This window comes from Chelon labrosus, assembly GCF_963514085.1.
Source record: "Chelon labrosus genome assembly, chromosome: 8".
Lineage (NCBI taxonomy): Eukaryota > Metazoa > Chordata > Actinopteri > Mugiliformes > Mugilidae > Chelon > Chelon labrosus.
Genome location: NC_140358.1, coordinates 27,879,044 through 27,886,999, shown reverse-complemented (window position 1 = coordinate 27,886,999; position 7,956 = coordinate 27,879,044).

Below are 7,956 nucleotides of genomic sequence, written 5' to 3'. Positions count from 1 at the left end.
CCTCCCAGCTAATAGTACCTCTTCCTAGCTTCCCAGCACCATAACTAGTAGTAACTCCTCCTAGCTTCCCAACCCCCAAGCTAATAGTAGCTCTTCCTAGCCTCCCAGCTAGCTGATTGTGATAGTTTGTGATAGTGCGTTTAGCAGCTTAAGAGCTGTTTATTTCCATTAAAGACCAAAACACAACTATATGTGTTGGAGTCACACACTACTACAAATGAAGAATAATGGTGTGCAGTAATTAGACTACCAGATGTAGAAATTAGCAGATGTTTCTTAAAAGACTGGCCTCACAAAACAGAGCTGTTTTAAAAATGCACAAAATCGTACTGAAAGATGAGTCTGACATGTCACTCAAGACTCACCCGATTTATTCATGTTGAGATCAAACTCATTATCCTCTGCACCTGTTATGATTGATTTTCCACCAGTAGTTATAAACCTTACCAGGGGTATATTCACTTCACAGACTAAAAATGATTATATGTGAGTATAAAGATTCCCACTAAATCAAAAGCTTTGTTTTTTTCTGAGTGCTTTGAAATCTCCTTTTCTGCCTCTTGTGTACTCACATACCTGCACAGATTCCTGGAAATAAATCAAAATCAAGCATGCTCGATGTGACCCCTGAGAGCACTAATGTACTCCACTACAGCGCTTTATGTGTTCACACACAAACACACACACGTGTCTACAGGAATTATGTGTGTTTCTGCACATGTTGTCTCCGCTGTGGTGCTTTAATGAATCTGTTTTCAGCGATTCGCGCAACAATTCGGTTGCAGCCCAGGACGATAATGAGCCGAGAGGACAGAGAGGAAGGTCAGGGGTGAGAAAAAACCTATTTGGCAGCCCTCGACGCTGCTCGTCTCAGACTGCAGGAAACTCTGGGAAATATGGTCTTAAAATGCACCTCATTGTTCTGCACCTGCATGGGACCGTGTACGAGGGGAAACAAGGTGTAATTCACTGCTGCGAAATGGTCCTGAATTACAGGAAATGCATGGAATCAATAAGAGAGGGCACTAAAATGTCACGGCTGCATATTTATTTGTAAGAGACTGGATCTATTGTGTTTAGACAGCTTTTCAACGTTAGCCGCGTTGTTCGTGCATGTTCTGTTCGGCTGCTACAGTGGCACGTCATTCAATACGTATTAAATGTGTTTTACACGTCTGTCACCACCAGCAGAGAGGAGATAAACCCCATAAATATATTATAATAGCTGCATAATTCCCTTTTTATTGACTGAATCGATCAACAAACAACTGCTTGCCATATGTTTACTAGGGTCAGGATGCAACTATTTATAAAAAAAAAACAAAAAACAAGCAGAACATGTTCATTGTTATTCTGATAGATTCCGGTTGCTACTTTAATAATTCAATTTATTGGCTCAATTAACAGCATTAATAACAGAATGAGGTAAATAACTGAAGTGACGCTCCATGTTGAATGTTTCTCCAGTTTTACTTGAAAAAAGACTTTTGCCCCTGTGTCTTTGGTCTTTCTATCCTTTGGGTTTTCCCACCTGTGTGATTGGTTGCTGTGTCTTCTTACCCCATCAGCCCCTGAGTATATATAGCCCTGTCTTTGTTTCTTTGGAATATACTCCTGATGTTTTTGCTTTTATTTTTTTGCTTTTCTAGTTATTCTCTCGTCTCTGTGTCTTCTCTTTTTTGGTTTTTGAATTTCTGGACTGAGCTGACCACATTATTTACAGAGCATGTAAAGCATGCTTTCAGATGAGTTGTCCTTCATGGTTTGGGTCCAGTTTGAGGAAAGGCACTTCGAACCAATACAAAGCTTTTCTGTGTGATCATCTATGAAGAAACCCGATGGAGGCGGAGATGTCTCCATCTTTAGGCCAAACACCAAATGAGAAAATATGTTTGGGAAGACTGACGGTAATCCCTCCAGTAGATTTCCAGAGACTCTGTGATTGATTACGAAGCCTGCGTCGCCCCAGCGTTTTAGTAAATCAAATATTAGTCTTGAAGCTTAAAGGCAATGAGCAGCCACAGCACTTTAAATTGAAGAAGCCAGGTCTATTTTTTATCCTGCACAAGAACACATGTGACACATATGAGCATGTTTTCTAAAAACCAATCAAACTCTAATTACTTCTGTGTTTTTTCTCTTTAACCAGCAGCGCGTGCTTAGACGATCAATATAACAGACGGACACAGGGAAATGGAGTTCGTGCGCTACGGCTATACGCTCTGCTGCAGAGTTTCCATCCACAACATGGTTTGTAGTTAAACATGTGCGTCTGCAGCTGTGAGCGGATGCATTGATTGTGTGGCAGGTGTTTCACGCACACAATTAACGCCATTTATGAACTGTAAGTATCTAGAGCTCATGGGAAAAGCGTCTCTTAAAGGTACGGATACATCAAACCAACGAAAGCCAACTGTGACGTCTCCTGTGTCCAAAAAAGTTGCACTTGAGCACACAGCAAAGACTACAACCAACAACCTGATATAATTGTTCCTACCAGCAGGTGGCAGTAGTCTGTATTCCTCATCGAAAGAGAGCTACAAACCGTTGTACCGTTCTCATGGCTTTTAGCGGATGTTACCACTTGAACGCCAAACATTTTTTGTACATAACTTCCAATTTCACGACCACAAGCTCTTGACTTCCATTTGAAGGCGGTGGTTGCATTTTTTTGTAGAAGTTAACTTCCTCAAACTTTTATGCCGTGTTGTTGTTCTCATGAATCGATGGAAACTCAAAAATAGGAGCTAATTCCAGGGACAAATACCAAATCCAGTCCAAATCATATGCTATATTTGACTGGCTTTGGGGATGCATAATTACAGGTCTCGAGGTCTCAGCTGAGCTAAGCCATCATTTTTCTTGGCTAGAGGGAAAGCCTGGTAAATTCCCCTCCACAGAGCTCCCTTGTTATCGATGCTGTGTTCCTTCATTACCATTGACATCCATCCTGCTGCACCAAATACTCACCAGAGCATATTATTATGTGTAGAGCCCCCAACGGCTGCAGTTTGTCCCCCTGTTTGAAAAGCATTTAATTAAAACTACAGAGGCCAGCTGTTTTAGGAAATTATCAAATAATGTCTGTGGAATCTGTGCTCTCGTCACATGCAATTGAAGAGATGGCGAGATCAAAAAGCGCCACTGTGCAATCGTCAAGTCTTCAATTTGTTGCACATGTTTCTAGACACGCTAACGTTGTCGAATGCCTGTCATTTTTTTACCAGGAGCATTAATCCTGTGACTTTAGTGAACCACTCTTTGATGACGTCACCATCTGAGAAAGGTTTCCAGTGTCGGGGTAAAGGCTATCCCAGTTGTAGAGCCTCAGACTAGCGGCCGTGTGTTTAACTTTCAGTCGTTCATTTTGTCTCGTTCTACACTAGTGTAGGTCTGACCTTTAGTTTCATGGTGTCGTCATAAACTCTTTCATCACGGCACCAGTTTCATTTAATATCAAACGGACACACTTTCCCTCGTTTTCTGTGAAGAAATATTTTCCCACTGTGTCTGAACTTTTCTGTAATCACTTGCTACCTTCTTGGATCCTGTCATTTTTGGTCACCTATGGTGAAATCTTCCTTGATCAATCTTGTTTTGTGGAAAAGCTGCAGCGTTCAACACCTACCTACACCTACTTTTAAGGAGCTGAGTTCAGATTGGCTGTGCACAGGATGAAGAACTGCTCAATTAATAGTCTCACAATCAACCAACATACTGATTTAAATGAATGTAAGTGATGGTCATAAAGAAACAAGGTCGTGGATGCAGTATTTGAGTAAAAACACATTTTTATTGCATGATGCAAGTGGTTGGGCTGAAAAATGGGCTTAAGTGCGAAAACACATGCAGTTCCTTGAGTGGCCACTAGATGCTGACTCAAACTTGAGTCAATCACCATAGACATTCATGTCAAATGCTTAACTTTATACCAGAAATAAGACATGTTTGTCTTTAATTTAACTGTTTAAATGAGATCAAGGCTTAAGCTTTGTATAATTAAGGGCGAGCTAGGTGGAACCAAGATGGCGACGGCCACCTGAGACACCACACTGAGCTTTAAAACCGGAAACTTATGGGTGATGCCATGGAGGGCTCATCTAGTTTTGTACCCAGTGATGTTATAGTTGTTGTGCATTAACCGCTGTATGTTTGACAGTTGAGCAATGTAAAGAAAAGTGATGCTTTCAGGTGAGTGGTGCTTCATTTGGTGGACCACCTTGGGTCTCTTGGCTTCTGTCAGTATTGGTCACGTGTGGTATATATTCCAGTATCTGTTTAGAATTTGCTGCAGGCCAGTTAAAAATGCATCATGGGCGGACAAACCTGCTCTAAAACCTAAATGCTAAATCTTTAAATCAACTCCCCACTGTCGTTTATTGGACTGAAAACAAAGTAAACCCTGTTCATAGTCTCATACAGGTCAAATCCACACTTTTTATAAAGAGTGAATCTTCATTTTGCAATCGAGATACTATTTCTCCTTAAGCCTGATCACTGAGATGATTTTTAAAATGAGCTGTTGGGGATGATTGTCTCTCTCCTCCCGAGCAGCAGCAGCAGCAGCAGCAGCAGAGGTGAGATTGTTAACTCCCATGAAACGCTCGCACTCACACTGGTCGCTCTAAGTGGATAATGAGGACGACACCCGGGGTCCTGAAATAATTGAAGCTGTTTGATGTCTCGTCAAATATTATTCACACTCATGCGTGCACCTTTGACACAAACGCTCTCACGCACACACATGCATTAACCTTTTTTTTCCAGTGAGTATAATGAACACGAAGACGCGCTCATATACCAGCAGGACTGAGAATGAAGACACCTTAACCGCGCTTGGTGCTGTTCAGGGAAATCCAATATACAGGCTTCTAATACGTCCTGACAGGAGTGTGTGTTTATGTGTGCAGACTGTGTGGTTATAGGCTCCTTTTAAAAGAAGAAAGAACTTTGTTTATCTGTGATGTTACCGTGTGTAAGATTACCTTATTCATGTTGCAGCAGTTGTGCAGGGTGCACAGAATCTGAAATTATATTTTGCAAAAACTGTCCCTAAAAGGTCGTCTGACTTGGCTCATTTCTAGCGCTACATGTGGGCTTTGCATGCTAAATTTAAAGATGTTTTTTTTTTTTCTTCTCTCGCTTATCATCAAAAATACAAAATGTACAGTATTTACACAAAATCTACACAGTTTAGAACAGAGAGTAAAACATGTTTTTAAGTATTATTATAGTGATAAACCCAAAAGATGACACTGAGTTACCTTAAGATGTTATTAGCTGCGGTATGTCAGCGAGCTAATTGGCTAAAATGACTAAATTCATGCTCTGGTGCAAAACACGGTTTCCATTTCACATGGGACTGTTTAAAATTGTGCAAACTGAGGCACCTGCTTGATAATCCATGAAGATACACAAGGATATAAAGGAAAATAAAACATGTTGGCATCATGATTATAATTCATAAGAGTTATAGCACTGGCTGCATATAAAATAAAAAAGACAAACACTCACCATAGGTTTCACGAAAAATGGTTTTGAAGCTCAGTGTGGCGTCTCCGGCCGTCGCCATCTTGTCCCATCTAACTCTCTACTAATTTAAAACAGGTCGAAGAGGTGGAGCTGAGGCTAAACACAGCTAGCAACCTGTAAGAACCATAGACAGTATGAAGGTGGACGGAGGAACAGCTCCTCTAAAGTGAAGCCAAAGCAAGTAGAGCTCCCCCTGGTGTCTGGCTGCAGTATAGGTCATAAGCTCCGCCTCCTGTATGTTAGTGGATGGGACTTGGGCCAAACTAAAACACTAAAATACACGTCAAATAGTTTTAGTGGTTTTTATTTCTGCTGTAAAGTTGGACATTTTAACATTGAGGTCTGACTTATTTTTAGTGCCCTCTCTTTTGGAGGTTCCTCTAGTGGACATTAGAGGAACTGCAGTTTTTGGCACTATGATTGCAGCCTTATTCTTGGGACTAAAGTTAGTCTGAACATTAGCAATGAAACAATGGTGGGAGAACTGAATTCAGGATGTTGCTTGGTTACCATAGCATTGAGGGATGGGCCTTCCTCAGGCAGCAGGAGTTATATTGTTCCTGTAGAGAGGGGATGGGGCAACCGATGATCCTCTGGGCTGTGGTGACGACCCTCTGGAGCGCCTTCCTGTCTGCTGCAGTGCAGCTGGAGAACCACACGCAGATACAGTAGGCGAGGATGGTTTGAAACCAAAAGATTTAACTTGACGTTGCATGAAGGGACACCAGTAACATAAAATATTTGACATGTATTTTAGTGTTTTAGTTCCCATCCGCTAACATGGATACTGCAGCCAGCCACCAGGGGGAGCTCTACTTTCTTTGGCTTCACTTGAGGAGCAGTTCTACGGACCATCTTTGAAACCTTTCACGTCATGTAGTGACAGTCTAGTATCTTACCCAGACACCTCTGTGCTTCCATGGTTCACATTCCCAGGCAAACGTCACATCTCCACAAACTAACAGACGGAGATCAAAGCTGTGGCGTGGTCCAGGTGAAGTCCGGATGTGATGACGCTGCCACGTGTCCTCTCCTCTACATGTGATGCTTGACACATAATGTGCAGACTGGAGCCGAGGGTCACAGCTCAGTTTTTTTTTTTTTATTTGCCCCTGGTTTCTCCGGCAGATTAATTCAGCCACGGCGACAGCAGTGACAAAACAAAGGGAATGAGTCACGTCAGTAATCATGTCAGCACTCAGCAGCGTGTATAGATAAGCATGTGGATCAAATGCTTTGTACGCCCAGACATCCTCCTCCTCCTCCTCCTCCTCCTCCTCCTCTTCATCGCCTTAACCATTAAATTATCACTCTACTTCATGCTTTGGCATTTAAACACTGTCTGCTTGAAGCTCTTTGAACTAACAACCATGTTGTTGTTGTTTGTGTCCTCATGGTACAATCTGTAAATTAGGAATTAATCTGAATGAGGAGATTCATTTTTGGCCTCAGGGGGAAACATGATTATTCTTTTTCAATTACAAGTTTGCGCTGGCGTTTTCGTCCACCTCAAAATTATTTAAATAAAGAAAGAAGTAAATACTCCTGGTCAGTTATTCGCTATCCAGGGGATTCTGGGTAGAGACGTATATGTGTCAGGAAGCTGTCAAGAACATTTCAGGTCGTTTCTTTAAGTGAGGTCGTCTGAATTTACATTCTTCCCCCCGTCTATGACGATACGCTGGTCTTTAACGTCCTATAGGCTATAATTATTCTACATGGAAAATTCATAAGTGAACAGTCAACGTATTTTTTACAGGAGAAGGCTCTACTGGATTAAATAAATTAACTCCTGATGGAATAAATCCATTGTCTCTGAGCATGTCTGCTCCACGTGGAGGGACAGAAACATGGAGGTAGAAAAACAAGATGAACAGAGACGTGGAGACATCTTGGTCGTCTTCTAAGACTCTAGACATTCAGGACTGGAGATGAAGATGGGGAAAACATCTTCTCTTTCATCCTATTTTTACTCCTCCACCTTCTTCTTCTTCTGTTCCTTCTCCTGCTCCTTGTTTGTCTTTCTGTTCCTCCATTTCTTCTTCTCTTTCTTCCTCATCTTCCTTCTCAGCCTGCTTCTCCTCCTTATTCTCTTCTTCTTCTCTTTCATCCTCCTCTTCTTCCTTCTTTCACCTTCTATTTTCTCATCCTCCTCCTCCTCCTCCTCCTTCCTCCATCTTTTCCCCTCTCTTCTTCATCCTTATTCTCCAACTTTTTCTTCTTCTCCTCCTCATCTTCTCATCTTCCTCATCTTCTTCCATACTTCCCTTCTTCTCCACCTGCTTCTTCTTCTTCCTCCACCACCCTTCCCCTTCTACTTCTGTTTTTCCTCATCCATCTCCACCTTCTTCTCTTCCTCCATTTCTTCTTCTTCTCTTTCTCCTCCGTGCCTTCTTTGTCCTCCACCTCTTCTTGTATTTTCTT